The 8349-nt window shown below is 38.3% G+C and overlaps 1 long non-coding RNA gene across 1 annotated transcript; it reads left to right on the top strand.

Annotated features, from left to right (window-relative positions):
* The first annotated feature begins 956 nt into the window (after window positions 1-956).
* Window positions 957-6664, top strand: LOC118801069. Its single transcript, XR_005006445.1, has 4 exons — window positions 957-1295; window positions 2156-2495; window positions 2934-3025; window positions 6572-6664. It is a non-coding gene; the product is annotated as an uncharacterized LOC118801069 (long non-coding RNA).
* Window positions 6665-8349: the final 1685 nt, after the last annotated feature.

The following is an 8349-nucleotide window of genomic DNA, read 5'->3' as shown; positions in this document are numbered from 1 at the left end:
TAAGTCATCCAGGCTCTGAAGCATCACCATACCATACTGGAGGTAACTGGACACTCATCTTTCAAAACCTTTTACTTTTGACTCATCGGTCCACAGAATATTATTACAAAAGATATGAGGATTATCAGCGTGCTTTTTTCACAAATGTGAGATGAGACATTATGTTCCTCTTGGTTCGCAGTGGTTTTGCCTTACAATGCTCCAGTCTCTTTCTAATGGTGGAATTATGAAAGCTGACCTTATCTGAGGCGAGCAAGGCCTGCACTTCCTTAGATGTTTGGCTGTGTTCTTTTGTGACTCCCTGGATGAGTCGGCGCAGGAGGAATTTTCTCCTTTTGGAGATAAAGGCACTCACTGTGGTTTGCTGGAGTCCCAGAAGCTTAGAAATGGCTTTGTGACTCTTTCCACACTGATAGAGCAGTTTTCTTTCTCATCTCTTCCAGAGTTTCTTTTGATCCTGGCATAGTTTACTGTTTGTTGAGACCTTTTAGCCTAATTCACATCGCTGGAAAGGTTCTATTTAAGTGATGTTTAGATTCAGCAGGGCTGGCAGTAAATCAAGCATGGGTGTGTCCAGTTTACTTGATCCCAATTATCAACAAATTGGTTAATTGGTTGACTGAGTAAGTAAGAGTGCTTTTACTTTTTCATAGAGGACCAGTTTGAGTTAGCTACTCCTTCTATAAATGAAATGATCATGTGTTTTGTGTTTACTCCGGTCACCTTTGCCTTGTATATAATTTTGTTTGAAGATCTGAAACAACTAAGTGTGATACACAAAAACAGTTTTACTCAACTTTTGCCTTTGTTTTACCAGTAATACAATTTTTTTGGGGAAAAAAAGACAATCCCAACATTTCCTATCCAGCATGCTTTATTAAATGTCTTTCACAAATGACTCATATGGCTGTGCTGATGTCTCTCAGGTCTCTGTAGTGCAGCCTCAGCTCTCTCTCGACAATATTACTTAGTGAATGAGAACATGACTTGGTTGGAGGCTCAGAGGTACTGCAGAGAGAACTACACTGACCTGGCTACTGTAGACAACATGGAGGAGATGAAGCAGCTGATGGTGGCAGTAGATCCTAAGTTTGTAGGTTCTTTGTGGATAGGACTGAACAAGGCCCCCCCGAGACGCTGGGGCTGGTCTTCAGGAGAGATCCCACAATACATGAATTGGAGAAGTCTGGAACCAGACGGTGGAAACATAGATGGACTTTGTGCCACGAAATATCAGTTCAGTGGATGGATTAATGCTTATTGTACAGATGTTTTGGATTTTGTTTGCTACAGCGGTGAGTAACACTATTTAAATTACAATAAGTAAGATGTGATGATATTTTATTTATTATATCTTCTAGTCTTGAGTATTCTTGATTCAAGATCACATCTGGCCCTGCAAGACTATGTATCGTCTTGTGTAGAATGTGCAGTGTTGCCAGATTGGGCAGTTTTCCACCCAATTGAAAAGATTTTGCTTGAATAGCATGGTGCAACTGTCCAAACGTTGGCCCTATCATCAGGAGATCGCAAGTTCCATCCCTGGTGATGCTACAGCCATCCGCAGCCGGAAATCCAAGAGGGCACAATTGGCCTCGCTCTCTCTGGGTGGGTAGGATGGCCCCTCCTTCTCCCCCCATCACTCAACGTCTGTTAGCTGACATAACAGAACTGGTGGTTGGCGCTTTCCTCCGAGCGCGTTCAGCTGTCCAATGATGTTGTGTGAACGGCAGTTCGAAAAGAAGCAGTGGCTGGTTTCACAGGTCTCGGAGGAAGCCTGTATTAGCCTTCACCCTCCTTGCGTTGATAGCATCATGTGTTTGGGGGAGTCCTAACTAGCGGGTGGAATTGGAGACGACTGAATTTAATAAGGCTTACAAATCCAATCAGATATCTGAACATTGGTTGGCATATATTTTATTAGACCCTGTTGAAAGGACATTGTCATGCCCTTTGACATTATTCATAATTTTAAAGGAGAGACTTAAATGATTTTTGTTGCATTACTGACTTTCTAAAGTTATATAGTCGGAAATTGGAATAGCCTGTGGTCATTAAAACATGGCCTATAAACATAGGTTTTTGTGAGTAATAACTTTCTCTATATGTGTGTCTGTGTGTGTGTGTGTGTGTGTGTGTGTGTGTGTGTGTGTAGAACCGACTAAACAATTTATCCATGTTAGCAAATGAGACAGTTGGAGAAATGCTCAATATTATTGCCGACAGCATTATACTGACCTGGCCACCATTCACAATGAAGAGGAACATCAGAACATTTCAGATCTTCTGGGCAGCGTACAATACGCATGGATCGGCCTCTTCTTCGACAACTGGAAATGGTCTGACCGACGAAGCACCTCGTTCCGCTACTGGGAGCCAGGACAACCCTGGAGTCCCACAGGCAAGGCAAACTGTGTCGCCATGGTGACTACATGGAACGGACGATGGAAATGACTCACCATGTGATGCAAAGCTACCTTTCATGTGTTATAAAGGTCAGTTTGATACATGTTCTTACATGGTGACATTGACTGGAGTCCAGCAAAATCAACCCATTAGCTTAACTCTATTTAATTTTTTACATTTTTAAAAATCAACATTGATATCTGTCCCAAATGATTTTTCAACATATGTCACATTTGTTGTGGCAATGCAGATAAAAACAAGCAAAATATATTTACATTTGACAGTTCACAGTCAGCATGGATTTTATCCAGTATCATGATAGACCATCAGCCACAGTGCATTTAAAGGGGCATTCTGGCCTAAAACTAGCATTTAAAATGCTATTTGTAATGTTATGTAATATTCTGTAACTCAACACTGCATCATTCAGCCACATCAGCTTCACACAATTCATAATTTTTTTTATTCTTTTTGTGTTTTCCTCAGTGGGCATTAGTTACTGTACTTTGGTATTTCTTTTTCTCCAGCACTGAGACAGCGCATAGTAAAACTGATTATGACCTCTAATGAGCAGAAGGATCTGAATGACCCTGCTATGAAGACAGCCATTCTGACTCAGGTCAGTGAAATCTGTATTGTCTATGTACTTATAGTCCTCTTATCTGTGTCTGCATTCGCATTTTGCAGTTCACCATTAGCACCCAGGTGAAGGCTGTTCTCTATGGGAAAAATTTCATTTTTGAAAATCCTCTCTATTGCACTACATAGTTAAGCAAAGAATAATAGTTTTTGCATTTAATTGAGATTTTGCAAACAAAATACATTCATCCCAGAAGGCTGTGATGCAAAATTGCTCATTGTGGTGAATTCCATTGAAATGAATGTAATTATTCTTGCAAAAATTCACCGGCAAATGCAAGTCTGACTGTGCACTTTGACTGACTGACAACATGACCAACATACCCCACAGCAAGCTGTGTTACGTATTGAAGTGAAGTAAGAGGCTTTGGCAGCAGTAGGCTACAGTTTGAATGTCTGGTGTTATAAAATAGGTTATATAATATGCAAACATGGTATTTACATGGAACTGACAATGGCATGAAACACTGTGTGATACAAATCTGCCTTTCACGTGTTACAAAGGTCAGTTTGACGCACTTTCTTCCATGGTAACAGTGACTGGATTCAGTTCCAGCCAGTGCCGTATAGAGAGAGTTGTGTCAACTCCATTCACTCCAATGGACCATTTTTTTTACAGCAATGGCGGATCGTGGAGCCTCTCAATAGTTCCCGGAAGTTAGCAGCAAATACTAGCAGCACGGCCGAGTTTCAGCAGAATAGACCGGTTGTGATGCACTTTAAAAGGGTAAAACTATTAAAGAATCAGTTTGTACATAATAAGCACATCTGAATCAAATTAACATGTATATTAAAGTATGTCAGTGGATTATCCCCGACTAAATTAGTTGATTTAAGAAACATTAACAGATAACAGATCAGGCAAGGGTACTGAGTAAAGTTAGGAACCCATAATGTTAACCATAAACAGCCTAGTAATGGTAAAATCCCTGCTCTTAATGTTGTTTCATCCACCGTTGTTGAATCTTAGAAAAGGCTTTTAAACATGATTTTTCCACGGGGTGGGTGGGACTTAAATATTAGTTAAATATAACATTGGGGCAGAGCTTGTAGAGGGGAGGAGGTGAAGGAGGTAAAATGAGAATATGGTTATCCATTTTGGAGTATGAGTTAACGTAGGTAACACAATAAAAAGAAAGAGCTATTTTCATGATACGTCACTATTGATGTGGATTTAGAGCGCATATTAGAGACTTTAAAGAGTAAACAATTATAAGACGTATGGATTGAGTGTTTGCAGGCTTTGTGATTCTGTTGACTGTTATCTGTACATTATGTTGCAGTTTAGTTGATTTTGGATTAATGGCAAGAACCACAGGGGATTGAACTCAGCCTAGAGACTCCCTACAGTAAGACAGCACCCCCACCCTGCACCCTGAGTCTCAACTCCCTGGGTTTTGCAATTCTTTACCTATTCATTATTTTTAATAAACAAAACATTAAGCTTTCCAGTGGTGTGGCTTTTCTTTGTGAAACGTATGCAGTGTCACGTTGTTGTTGTAATCTTTTGTGATGGTAAGTAATTTAGTAATTGCTCCTGCTGACTTGATCCAGCAGTTTTTTCTTTTCTGTGTCGGTGGAGAAACCAAACATTTTACTCCTTTCTTGAAGCATCTCCATGCAGCAGAGCAAACCATGGTGGGGGACTGTATGCAAGGACAACATGGAGAAAAGGGCACAGACAAACTGCCTGCCAGGCTATTCATGTTTGAGTTCGTTATAGCTTTATTTAATGAATCCATCGCAGTAAATATGTGCATAATAAAAAGACAAGATATATAAAATATGTTTACATGTGTACAAACAAATATAAATAGATGTGTTTATTATGTCCTGTCCTGTCCGGATATGATGTATTTTAATGTACGCTTTTTAATACACCTTTTTTCATATGCAAGCCAAACAAATTTCTTTGGCTCCTTCTCCTTCTGTCCTTTCAGAAAGTCATAGAGTTTACAGTCATTAAGATTATCTAGGCCTTGGGATTACTGAAACTACCCATTACCCATTAGTAACTACCCACTAAACCATTAATTAAAGATGTATTTATGTTAGTTATATTTATTTATGTTGAAAATTAATCTGATCTCAATGTTGAAACATTCATTCCCTTCCTCTCCCTCTAAGTATATCCATAAACATTAGGATATGACTGATCTTAACTACCATACAAGTTTAAGAACAAAATATCTATAATAGTGAAAAGTCAAAGCAGTGAAACAACGAAAACACACTTTGAAACCATGTTCACATTAACCCAACATGTCAGAAAGGCAGGTAACGACAGCTGTTTAATCCTCAAATAGTAGCGAATTTGACTTTAAAATATATCATATTGTTGTAACTGCACACACACACACACACACACACACAAACACACACACACACACACACACGTTGGTTTTCTATATAAATATTGTAAATCGGTGCATTTATTGACTTTAAAGTACCAAAAGACGCAGTTCTGTCACTCTGTGTTTATGGGTTTAAATTGCCCACAAAGAACTTCCTGGAACTATCTGAAGTCTACATGAATCACGTGACCATCAAGCATTTTGAACTTGAATGCTACTCTCTGTATACGGCTCTGGTTCCAGCAAGAAAATCTGGCTTAAACCAGTTCTTATTTGGCCATGATACCAACTACAGTACTTTGCAAACATCAGTGATCATCCTTCATTTATTTAATTTCCATTCAGTTACACCCTTTCAGTATAAGATATTTATTTTTCTTTGATATTAAATATATCCAATACACAGCTTACATTCTTTTCAGGAGACGTACTTTCAGATTTTCAAAGAAATCTGCAGGGATATTTTTCACCTCCAAAGTTCAGTCTTAGAATTAGTTGTATTTTCTGCTTCTCACAGTCCAAGTAATCCCAACGACAAATTTAGACTCAACAGTCTATATAACCTTGCTCCACATCCAAGATGTCCAGTTTTGGTGTTCTAGTGTAGTTTTCTCCTTTTTTGTCCATGTTTTTTTTTCAATAATTGCTTCTTGAAAGCTACACATTCTTTCAGACCCACAGCACTGAGTTATCTTCTCACAGCTGAAGGAAAGACAGAAACACCTGTGGATTTTTTCAGATCAGAAGCAAGAGCAGAGCTGGGTTTCTCTCAATGCTTTAAGTACTGTTTATCTGATATGGACAGTTTTGCATTTGTTAGGAGTCCCATTTTCTCTGCATCTCTGAATCATTTTTGAACTCAAAATGATTTGAACTCACTTATTTTCCCTGATGTTCCTATTTTTAAAGTGGATTGTCTTCTATCTAGTCTCCTGAAAAATGACTAACAGAGTACTGTACAAAAGGACGCATAAGATTTATGACTGCAGCATGAGACAAAGTGTTAAATTGAGAGATCAGGCCTTCAAATGTTTCCACTAAAAGGGTAGTTAAGGTAGTTACTTTAACAGTGTGAGGATTTGAAGCATCACAAATCCTGCATTAAACAGATGAAAAACAGATAAAACTGCATTTGGTGCTACTTTGTGATAATGTTTTACCTTCTTTTATAGATCAAGAGAAAATTGAGGACACAGGAAGCCGGTAATGACGCCACCCTGAGCTGGCGAGAGAAAAATGGAAAGGTTTTTAAGTTGTACAAGAAGAGGATGATGGAGAACAACAAGTGTGTTTAATGTAAAGTTAGTCATATGTATACGAGACTACAGAGCCCTGCTGGTGACATCTCATATAAATAAAAATGAATGCATGGCCAAGACTTAGTAAGGCGTGGGAACAAGATTCTAATGCGTTTCCACGACTTAGTAAGGCATGGGAATGAGATCATTGTGGCCACATATTAGGATCTCATTCCCACGCTTTACTAAGTCATGGCAACGATAAAATTATCTTGTTCCCATGCCTTACTAAGTCGTGGCCACGCATTATTTTTATTTATACAGGATGTCACCAGCGGGGCTCCGTACAAGACATAGGCAATCCCAGTTTCTAGCTACCAAACTTAAGTTATAAAGCAAATCTTACAGTCCATCATCAGAAGTCACCCCTTGTGCTAAAGGAGCATACTTAAAAGTATATAGAGCACACTAACCACATTCATACAGAAAACACACATAAGGGGCCCAAGCTAATTCCAATTCCATATATGAATTTTAAAAGATGTGTATTAACATTATATCTTAGCAATATGTGATTGCATATGAATTTAGTGAGACTTGTATATTTGTAGAGTTTTTTTTTTAATAATGAAAGATGTGTATATGTATATGTGTATAAGATATGTATATATCTACTTCGTAATGCCTAACAACAGACCTCTTAATCTTAAATTATGAAAATTAAAAATTACTGTAACTCCATGCAGGTTAGCCACTGAACAGATTTCTTAAATTCCACCATCAACACACCTAATTTCACTTAACACAAATTTGAATCGTTACACAAGCAACTGGAAGTGTACCACATATCATGGTGTATCTACAGTGTGTCAGTGGAATCGTTTACCCTCCTGGGCCTATCAGAAGCCTGCTAGCTTTGGGAGGAGTAGTTCAACCTTTATTTGTGTCAGTTTAAGTGTAATAGTTCACTGATTTCTAATGAAAGAAATGAGTTCGGTCCTCACTGTTCTGCTGAAGATGCACTGATCAGGGGATGGTTTTCACATTCAGATTCCAGGGAAGAGGAAAAGAAATAAATCACAACTACTCTCCTTACAGTACTGGAGTACATTTTTGAGTAGAATTAAATTAGAGTACTTTATGTGAGTTTATTACAGAACAATAATGCTGCATTCTCCCATCATAATATGTATCATAATATTTTTAGTTTTGATAAGTTTGAAAAGACAAAATGCACCCCATTTTTAAAAAATACTATCAAAAACAGTGAAATGATGTAATGATGAGTCAAGACCAAAACGTTTAGTAGTCGAGTCTGAGTCAAGACTAAGACCAGGAGAGGCTGTGGCCATACTAATTGTTTCAGTTAAGCTCCATTTAGCTGTTTGCCTTGTCTTCAGATTACAGAAGAAGAAAGAAAAATGGAGGCGCTGTTTTCTGTTACCTGGATTGGTTTATTTACTGCATTACTGAAATGTTGTTTTAAACAGGACTCCTGTTAATGAGCAGCTTTGAGTACAGTAAATTATAGAAGGTAATTCACCAAAGAGTTATTACTTAGTAAAACAGCACATTGCAGAGTCATACTGTCATACTGTCAACCTGTGGGCTGTGCCCCCGCCCCCAGTGGTCCGTGTTTGTACTCCTTTGAACTGCAAAAATTCATTACATTAATTGCAAACATTTCATTATGCAAACATGATATGAAGCTC

This window comes from Colossoma macropomum, unplaced genomic scaffold (assembly GCF_904425465.1).
Source record: "Colossoma macropomum unplaced genomic scaffold, Colossoma_macropomum, whole genome shotgun sequence".
In the NCBI taxonomy this organism is placed as follows: Eukaryota; Metazoa; Chordata; class Actinopteri; order Characiformes; family Serrasalmidae; genus Colossoma; species Colossoma macropomum.
The sequence above is the reverse complement of the archived record's forward strand: the minus strand, read 5'-3'. Positions and strand labels throughout refer to the sequence as shown.